A 9,111-nucleotide genomic window follows, 5' to 3' on the forward strand; every position below is an offset into this window, starting at 1 on the left:
TGGGTTCTTCATGCCTTGTATTCCCCCTATTTATCCCTCCCACTCTCCCTAAACTCTTCACAACCACTGATCTTCTTACCATCTCTATGGTTTGTCACATAATGAGAAACATACAGTCAGATTTTCAGACTGTCTTTTTTCCTTTATATCTTTTTGTGGCATGACAGTTTGTTATCCATGTGCCCATTGAAGGGTATCTTGGTTGCTTCCAAGTCTGGGCAATTTTGAATAAACTACTATAATTATTTGTGTGCACGTTTTTGTGTGGACATAAGTTTTTGATTCATTTGGATAAACACCTAGGGGCACAATTGTTGGGTTTTATATGTATATTTTTGACAGAACAAAAAGATGGTGGGCATAGAAAGGTTAGGTAATCATCTCAGAATTATCCAGCTAGTTAGTGGGATGCCCGGGATTCTGGTTTCTGTGGTTCTACAATCCACATCCTCTCAGCTACATTGCCTCTCTTCTATAAGCACAGTGCCTGAGCCCAGGGCAAGCTCCTTATGTTTTATGAGTTTCAGCCCCCTTGAATAGGGTTAATAAGAAAGAAATCTCAAGATGGTTATGGGAATTAAGTGAAATTATGTGGATTAAGCACCAACCCCAGAGTCCAACAACAATGTTAAAAGAAATATTTCCTTCCTTGTTTTAATTTGCTAGTACTAGGATAATAGGAATACCACAAACCAGGCCATTTTGTGAGAAAGAAGTGGAAGCTGGGCTGCTTTCGGGTATCTCACTGCTTATTTCCTTGGCAGGCTTACTAGCAGTGGCCTAGAAGAAAAATTAAAGCTGTCTGAATATATTCAGGTGACCCAAGATGAGAATGACGAGCCTAGTGAAATACCATCAGAAGATGATGGAACCGTTGACAGTTATTACCCAGTTTCCAGCAGCATGTGGTCTGTGCTACAGGAACCCAGTGTCTCAGTGTATGAGAGGTGTCAGGTCAGTAGAAGGAATTCTGCACACCCTTGATGCTGGCTAGGGAAATCTGGTCTATGTTATCAACTATCTCAAAGATAACAAAAGAAAAATGAATGAGAGAGATGTTTTCATCAGCTATGAAACTGGGAAGAGCAGTCCTGTAAATATCTGATTGGACAGTATTGGGTCTTCCATGGAAAACAACTGAGCAGGATCTAAAAGAATTATTTTAGTACTTTTGGAAAAGTTTTTATGGTGCAGGTCAAGAAAGATATTAAAACTGGTCATTCAAAAGGGATTGGTTTTTTTCATTTTATGGAATATGAAGCCCAGATGAAAGTAATGTCACAGCAACATATGATAGATGGACAGGGGTGCAACTATAAACTTTCTAATTCTAAGCAAAGCCCAGATGAGCCTTTGGGGAGCAGAAAAGTGTTTGCTGGGTGTCACATGGAAGGTATGACTGTTGGTGAGTTGCAGCAATTCTTTTGCCAGTATGGAGGATTGTTAGATGTCTTCATTCCCAACCCATTCAGGGCTTTTGCCTTGGTCACATTTGCAGAGAATCAGATTACCCAGTCTCCTTGTGGAGAGGACTTGATCCAATGTTGATCCTAAACACAATAGCGTACATATATCCAATGTTGATCCTAAACACAATAGCAATAGACAGAAAGAAATGGAGGACTTGGTGGTAACCCAGGTGGATTTGGTAATAGTAGAGGGAGTGGAGCTGACTTGGGAAACAATGAAGGTAGTAGTATGGGTGGAGGAATGAATTTTGGAGCTTTCAGCATAAATCCAGCAATGATGGCTGCAGCCCAAGTAGCCTTGCAGAGCAACTGGAGTATTATGGGCATGCTAGTCAGTCAGAAGAACCAGTCAGGCCCTTCGGGTAATAACCAAAGCCAAGGCAACAAGCAGAGGAAGCCAAATCAGGCCTTTGGTTCTGGAAAGAACTCTTACAGTGTTTCCAGTTCTGGTGCAGCAATTGGTTGGGAATCAGTATCAAGTGTAGAGTCAGGCAGTGGTTTTAATGGAAGCTTTGGCTCAAGCATGGATTCCAAATCCTCTGTCTGGGGAATGTAGACTGTGGGTTCTAGTTGGTTGTTAGAGACTGGTGGGAATTCAAATTTTTCTAAACTCATGGTAAGTATGGTGCGGTGGTAGTGTGCTGTGGAGTCAGTTTCAACTCATAGCTACCCTGCATAGGATTTCTGAGGCTGTCCATCTTTATGAGGGCAGAAAGTCTCATCTTTCTCCCATGGAACAGCTAGTAGTTTCATACTGCTGACCTTGAGATTAGCAGCCTGACTCATAATCACCAAGCTACTAGAGCTCCTTTCGTGGTGGTAAGTGTATTGTAAGATATATATATAAAATAAAAATTTTCAAGTTTGATTTGTTCAGTGTGGAGTATATTCAGCAGTATTTTTGACACTTTTCTTTAGAAAAGGAGGAAGAGCTAAAGGAATTTTATAAGTTATTTAAAGGGTTGAACTACTGAGTGGTTGAAAGTGAATTACTGTTTGCTGGATTGGTAAACCAACACAGTACAGTTGGTATCAAAAGGTTTCTCCTATAATATTATATCCTTTGGATTTGTCAAGTGAATTATTTGCATGTTCAAAATGGAAGCAATTGGTTAGAACCACATTCTTTTCTTCTTGATTTAATTTGACCCCAACACATGGATTTTTCTTCAGGAATATCTCCTTTATGGAAACCACGGTGTCACAATGTTTGTTTGTTTGTTTTTCAAATGTGCCTTCCCTCATATGCAAAAGTACAATAAGAAAACTTCATTTAATCTCTGCAGTTCATCTCATTTTAAATGTCTATGGAAGAAACACTTCATTGAAAATAGTACTGTAAACACTCTGCCACAAGAATACTACATCTTTGATGTCCCATTTTCATCCACTACTCTTTAATTCATGGAGTCATATCAACACTATGAATTCAAGGCTGTGATATGAAACCAGAATGCTGATTGAACTTTTGAAATCTTGTGTGGGACTGATGGTGGTACCGAGGCATGAAAGGCTAGCATGAGCGAGAAAAATAAGAGAGTACGTGCAGAGATTTGGTGGATAATTTTCAACTTGGCAAGATGTGTCTTAATCCTGGGACTTTGATGAGAGAATGTGCAGAAAGCAATGATAGCAAATAAATGTATGATTTTTTTTTTTTTTTTTTGCACTCAAAGGACATCCACATTTGTTAGAAGACTTTGAGTAAGTTTTGTTCTTAGGTAACCCATACTAGTTGAATGTGTTAAGTGAAAAGGTGGTTGTATTTCTCCTACCCCTTTGTCAACTGCTGTGAATGTTATATGGAGTGTGTAAATGTGGTAAAGTGAAATGAAGTTGATGGGTTGAGGACATGTACTGACCTTGTGGAGTGCTTTGCAGGAGTCCTTGGAAGCAGAGTTCACCAGTGAGCTCAGGGTATCTCAAAGAAGGATGGAAATTCTAGTATCTGTTAGCTTCCCCAAAGAAAGCAGCTTGCTGCAGTTCTGTGTCTGTGCTTGGATGCTTTTTTTTTTTAATGTTTTGTTATGAATTATGTAATAGTTTACATGGAAGAACATTAGCTTTACATTCATCCTATCATATATTGTTTCATTGCCATGGTTACAACCCCCTCTATGCATCATCAACCAACCAAAGGGGCAAGCCTGCCCCCCATGCCCCTGCCAGCCTCTCCCCCCCGCACACAGTCCCTCTCTCTCTCTGGGTCTAGAGACCCCAGCCACTCCATCTCTCCACGTCATCGTCTCTGCTTCCATCTCTGGCATCACTGTTTCTCTGGGTAGGGTCCCACACTCTGTTCTTCTCCCTTGATGGTCCCAGGGACCTCTGCTCCTGGACTGCAAAGTCAACCACTTCCCTCCTTTTGCTAAAAAATATCTACCTTTACATTTCTAACCCTCACAGTCAATTCTGATAGTAATTATTCACTATTGTGCCACATGAGTGCTATCCCCATCTCCTTTCATCCACCTTGCCCAGACAGATTGGATACTATTCAGTGGAGATTCTACCTTCCTCCGTGCCCTCTGGATCTAGGTTTCCTCTTGAAAGCGTGTAAGCCAGTCACATCTTGCCTTTGTAGGTCCCCCCCCACCCCCCACACACATTTTGGGTAGCTAATGTCCAAGTTGCCCATCTCTATCTATCCTGTGTATCGAGGGGGTGGGAATGATCCTCATTGTAAAGGTTTGTTTCCTCTTTTGAGCTACTGCATCCATAAGTGTATGTCAGGTTCATCAAATTGTATCAGATTATTTTTTTTATCCTCTTCTCTCTTATTCTAGTTGAGTTCTGATCATCCAGCCATTGAAGCCAGGTCAAGTGAGTATTATCTGAAAGTGTGGGTGTTCTTGTGCATATGCCCTCTCTTCTTATCAGCTGGACACTTCACTCTCCACTCTAGTCCTCTGTGGCTATGTCACTGATTCTGGGCCCAGGACTCCCCAGGTTTTGCCACATTGCTGGTCAACAAGGTCTCCACCTGGATTCACAGGAGTCTATTGAATGTGGTAGGGCTTAGCTCACAGCTTCGTTGCTGTTTTTCCCTCATTTCTCCTTATCAGTGACCAATGTGGTCACCAGTGAGAGCGCATGTCTGCTTGTGTATTTCCATTGAGTCTTAGTCTTGGAAGGGTGTTTGCCCTGAGGGGACCTGACTACTGGTCTTGATGTCTCCTGGGCGAGCAACTTGCTTGTTCTTATAGTAGTCAGTCGGACTGTGATTATTGTTTTGTATTTTTCCTTTTGGTCTTTCTTTCAAGAAGTATTTTCTGTTCTTCTAGCCCCTCCAGGATGGTCTGCTTGTCCTTTCAAGTGGAAATTTCCCACCTCAGGAGATTCTGGATGGGGTTCAGGATTCCACCTATGGTCTTTAGTAATGCAGAGGCTCCACAGGAAGCTTTCTTCACTGGGCACACTTGGATGCTTTTTATAAGAGTTGTCAATGTTGGAAATTTTTTAATAATTTTTTTTTTAAATACCACAAACTAAACCAAACCAAACTCACTGCCATCAAGTCAATTCTAACACAGCAACTCTGTAGGACAGAGTAGACCTGCTCCAAAGGGTTTCTGAGACTGCCAGTCTTTATTGTAGCAGACCGTCTCATCTTTCTTGCTAGGAGTGGCTGGTGGATTTGAACTACTGTCACCACGGTTAACAGTCCAACACCTAATACACAGTGCCACACATAGAAGTTTTAAAGAATAGAATTTTTTTCTCACAAAAGTCCTGGTGTTGTGTTGTAGGATAAGCACTGGACTGTTAATCACAAGGTCAGTGATTTAAGCCCAGCAGCCACTCCTCAGGAACCTTATACAGGGTGGGTATGTGTTGAAACCAACTCAATGGCACTTAACAACAACAGCAATAGTCCAAATCAGGATCTCAGTCATGTCGATTCTTTCACTGGTTCCTTAGTGTTCCTCTGATTGTAGACAATCCTTGCATATCCTCATCTTCCCTGGTGTATGTATCTGTGTATTTCTGGTGTTTAACTCAGCAGAGATTTGGTTTAGGGTACACCCTATACTGTTACAGCCTCATTAACATAACAAAAGAAACCGCCTGTTTCCAAACCATATGAACTCTACAGTTCAAGGGTCAGGAATTCAACACTTTAAAAAAATATATGTATTTAAGAAATACTTTTTTATTTATTAAGTAAAAATATATTTAATAAATATTCTAATATAAATCATTGATCCCATGGCAGCTGGCAATAATGGCAGATAGGTAAGATATTATATGGGCCTGAAAGTGCCATGGACTGCCAAAAGAACCAATAGATCTGTTTTGGAAGAAGTGCAGCCAGAGTGCTCCTTGGAGGCCAGGATGGCTAAGCTTCATCTCTCATACTTTGGACATATTGTCCGGAGGGAACAGTCACTGGAGAAGGATGTCATGCTGAGTAAGGTGGAAGGTCAGAGAAAAAGAGGAAGACCCCTAACGAGATGGATCAGCTAGGTGGCACCATTGATGGACTCAAGTGTGACAGCGGTAGTGAGGTTGGCTCAGGATTGGACATTGTTTCATTCTGCTGTGCATGGGGTCGCTATGAGTCGGTTAAGACTCAATGGCACCTGACAACAACAACAACAATATTTGTATTGAAGAAGTACAACCAGAGTGCTCCTTGGAAGCCAAGATGGCCAAACTTCGTCTCTCATATTTTGGACATATTGTCAGGAGGGACCAGTTGCTAGAGAAGGATATCATGTTTGCTAAGGAGGAGGGTCAAAGAAAAAGAGGAAGACCCCCAACAAGATGGATTGGCCAAGTGGCAGCATCGATGGACTGACGCGTGGCAACAGTAGTGAGGTTGGCTGAGGATCAGGCTGCTATGAGTCGGTACCGACTCGATGGCACCTAACAACAGACAAAAATTTTTGTATTATTCCTGAAACAGTACAATTTTAATAGATAACAAACTATTTCACCATTGTTGCCATTTAAAATTTTTTTAAAAATTATAATTTGAGTGAAAGTTTACAGAGCATATTGGTTTCTGATTCAACAACTCTTACGTATTTTGTTTTGTGACAGTGACTGTAATCCCCACAATGTGACAGAATCTTTCAACTTTCTCCCTGGGTTCCCTATTTCTATTTGTCCATGTTTCCTATCCTTTCACTGCCTTCTTAACTTTGTCCCTGGACAATTGCTGCCCTTGATCTTGTATGGTTAATTGTCCTAATGCGTGCATATCTCCCTGGTGTTGATGGTCACCTTCTAGGCCAACCTAGTGTTTGGCTGAAAACTGAGTCATGGGAGTGAATCCAGTTCCAGGGTTGAAGGGTAGCCAACGCCTATAGTCTCGGGGGTTCCACCAGTCTCTATCAGACTAGTAAGCCTCCTCTGTTTTGTCATTTTTCAGTTTTGTTTCACATTTTTCTCCCACTCTATCCACGACCTCATATTGCGATCCATTTTAGAGTGGTCAACAGTGGTATCTGGGCACGATCTAGTTCTTCTGGTCTCAGGGTTAACACTTACTTTGAAGGGACACAGTGCAATCCATAACATTTCCTTCTTGCTGTGTCCATTTGGGTGGAACTTTCCAATCTCAGCAAGTTGGGAGCATTGAGAAAAATCAGTTGTGTTGGGAGAGTTGGACTGCAGTGATTTTGCCTTTCAGAATAAAGACTCTTCCCAAGCCATTAGGCTGAAATAAATAATGTCAATAGTTACCATGGACACTCCATCCCAAAGACTAGAAAATGAGGCACATTTCCTGCAGCAGGGTGGCCTGGGACCTGGTCTTGTTGCTTGGGAGCCCAGGTCTCCACCAACCTATGCAGGGCTGGGGTCCCAGGTGGGAAGCCAGAAACAAGTAACTGCCAATGTACTCAGTAGTTATTTGGGAGAAATGCTTATTGTGGGTTAAGGCTACTTTATGATATTCCTTCTCTCTCTATCCCATCTGAGTATGCCCACAGTACTACACTGAGTTACGAGGACATAAATCTCAACCACAAATTTATTGCCATAATTTATCAGCTCCTGTTGCTCAATGACTAAGTAGTTAATTTTAAAATGAAGTGGGCCTGTTTTCATTAATACCCTTACACTAACTACCTATCAAAACACCGAGAGACAATTAATACCATGTTGCTGAAGTACTAAATCAATAAATATCTGCAGTCTTGACTTGTCTCTGGCAGATAAAAGATATTAGACTCACCCCCGGTTTCAATAATATTTTCCCATTCTTCTTTTCCTTCACTTCAAAAACATTTGCATTTAAGAATGAGATTAAATAGCCGGCACAGCCCATAACATTTATTTAAAAGGCTGTTGCTTCATGACATCTAAGTAAAGCCCTCAGGATACTGTGGTAATGACAACATGCTTGAAAGGGAGAAGGAATATTTCTCAAGATGATACATCGTCAATACCAAAGCCTTTTGGCTTCAGAGGCTTTGAGAAAGCAAATGCCTCACATCTGAATGGGGCTGGAGTCCAGGTTGAAAAGCCCTTTGAGCAGTGGGTGAGAACTATAAATCCACTTTCCTCATAGGCTTAAAACATTATGGAAGGAACATTCCAGAGTTTGACAATTCTAGAGCCACAGCAAGGATTCATGACATGATGTTGCTAGATACTGTGGAATCAATTCCAACTCATAGTGACCCTGTGCACAACAGAACAAAACACTGACAGATCCTACACCATCCCTATAATCATTATTACACTTGAGCCCATTGTTACTGCCATTGTGGTGCCAATCAATCCCTTTGGTGGTTCTCTTTTTTGATAATCCTCCATTTTACAAGCATGATGTCCTTCTCTAGGGACTGGTTCCTCCTGATAATATATCAGAAATATGAAGGATGAAGTCTGGCCATCCTGGCTTTTAAGAAGCATGCTGGCTTCACTTCTTCCAACAAAGATTTGCTTATTCTTCTGAAAGTCAATAGCACTTTTTTTTTTTTTAATTTAAGATTTTTATTGTGGATTGAGTGAAAGTTTACAGGGCATATCATCAGTTTTATATTCAACAAATCATATACCTTGTTCCATTACATTGATTATAATCCCCTCCATGTACCATCAGTTAACAGTATTTCTCTCTATCCACTTTAGCTGTTTTTAAAAAATAAACAACAAAAACCACACAGGCATATATAATAATTTACCTCTCCAAAGGGCACATTCTGCAAGTCTGCTCCTGGCCACCAGCTCTTAGTCCTTCTCTTCTTAGTCCATGAATCTAGAGTCCTCAGCTGCTCTCCCTTTCTATGCCCCCATCTCTGGTGCTGCTGCTTCTGTGGATAAGGTCCCGCATTCTGCTTGTGCGTTCCTCTCTTGATGGTCCTAGGGTCCTCTGTTTCTGGACTGTAAGATTAACAAAGACCCTTTCTTTGTTACAAAACTTCTACCTTTACAATTGTGACAGTTGCGATTAGTCATGATAACAATTCTTCACCATTGAATCTTATGAATCTTATCCCCATCTCTTTTCACCAGACCCATCTAGACAAGATGACACCTATTCAGTGGGGACTCTTTCCTCCCCCCACCCCATACTCTTAAACTAAACTCCCTCTTGAAACCTTGTAAGCCAGTCACTTCCTGTCTTTATTGTCCCCTCATTTTAGGTAGCCAATGTCTAAGTTGCCCATCCCTATCTACTCTGTGC

At 41.3% G+C, this 9,111-nt stretch overlaps 1 pseudogene; it reads left to right on the plus strand.

Moving 5' to 3' along the window:
• Positions 1 to 983: 983 nt before the first annotated feature.
• On the plus strand, positions 984 to 2,025 carry LOC102815826 (annotated as a pseudogene).
• The last annotated feature ends 7,086 nt before the right edge of the window (positions 2,026 to 9,111 follow it).

This window comes from Chrysochloris asiatica, unplaced genomic scaffold, assembly GCF_000296735.1.
Source record: "Chrysochloris asiatica unplaced genomic scaffold, ChrAsi1.0 scaffold00048, whole genome shotgun sequence".
NCBI classification, from domain to species: domain Eukaryota; kingdom Metazoa; phylum Chordata; class Mammalia; order Afrosoricida; family Chrysochloridae; genus Chrysochloris; species Chrysochloris asiatica.